The following is a 1,110-nucleotide window of genomic DNA, read 5'->3' on the forward strand; positions in this document are numbered from 1 at the left end:
CCCAGTCTATGGTATTTTGTTATAGCAGCCTAAATGGGTTAAGTATGTTTTAATCATTATTCAAGTAAGGTCCATATTTCCTTTTCTAAAAATAACAGCTACATTAAGATGTATCACAAACCACATCATTCATGTATTTAAAGTGGACAATTTGGTGGTTTTAAGTAAATTCACAAAATTGTGCACCACCATTAAAATTTTAGAACAATTTCATCATCCCAAAACTCCCTTTTTCCTCAAGCTTCCTTACTCTATTCCCTACATGACAATTTTTCTGTCTTTGTGAATTTACCTATTCTGAACATGTCATATACAAGTGGGATCATGCCATATAGTCTTTTTTTGACTGGCTTGTGAATTAACATCCATTAGTGTCATAGAAGTATCAGTACTTCATTCGTAGATATTCTTTTTCCCTTACTTTATCACTCAAAGTCCATAACTTATGAATTCACTCTTTGTATTTTATATTCTATGGCTTTGGACAAATGGCATTTGTCTATCATTATAATATTTTGCAGGGGATTTATATTGCCCTGAAAATGTAGGGTTAGTTTCTGAGGCTAGTCTTTGAGGTTTATCCTAATCCTACTAGGACTCTAGCTGTTTATTTTCCCCTGGTTCTTCCTGGTAAACTATTGAGTTTGTGGTTGAGCTTGTTCTCATGGAGCTGCCAGGCTTTTAATTGCTTACCATAAAAATCTTCATTGTCATCAAAAACACCCTTAGACTTGAACTTCTCCACTACATTTCAAGTAATGTCAATTTTCTCTTATGGACTGTTTTTTGCCCTGGGTAAGATCTTAGCCACTGGGCACAAAAGCCCACATCTCTGAAGAACACTCCTACTTCCCAAACTAAACTGAGGCTGAAGCCTTTGATCCATGTGTCTTCTGACATAGAATTTAAGCCTTCTGAGACTGGGCAAGGCAATGAGGCCCCAAAGATTCTCAGGTAGAGGCTCTCGGTTAACCTTTGCAACATGGACCTGGTGGCAAAAAGAAAGGCTGGGAGCTGAGAGGAAAAGAATGAGAAGTTTCTGTCATGCCATGTTGGATTGGGGAGAAAGAAGCAGCTAATGGCTTGAGTGACAGATTTGCTATTCCACCA

Source organism: Ictidomys tridecemlineatus, chromosome 7 (genome assembly GCF_052094955.1).
Source record: "Ictidomys tridecemlineatus isolate mIctTri1 chromosome 7, mIctTri1.hap1, whole genome shotgun sequence".
Lineage (NCBI taxonomy): Eukaryota > Metazoa > Chordata > Mammalia > Rodentia > Sciuridae > Ictidomys > Ictidomys tridecemlineatus.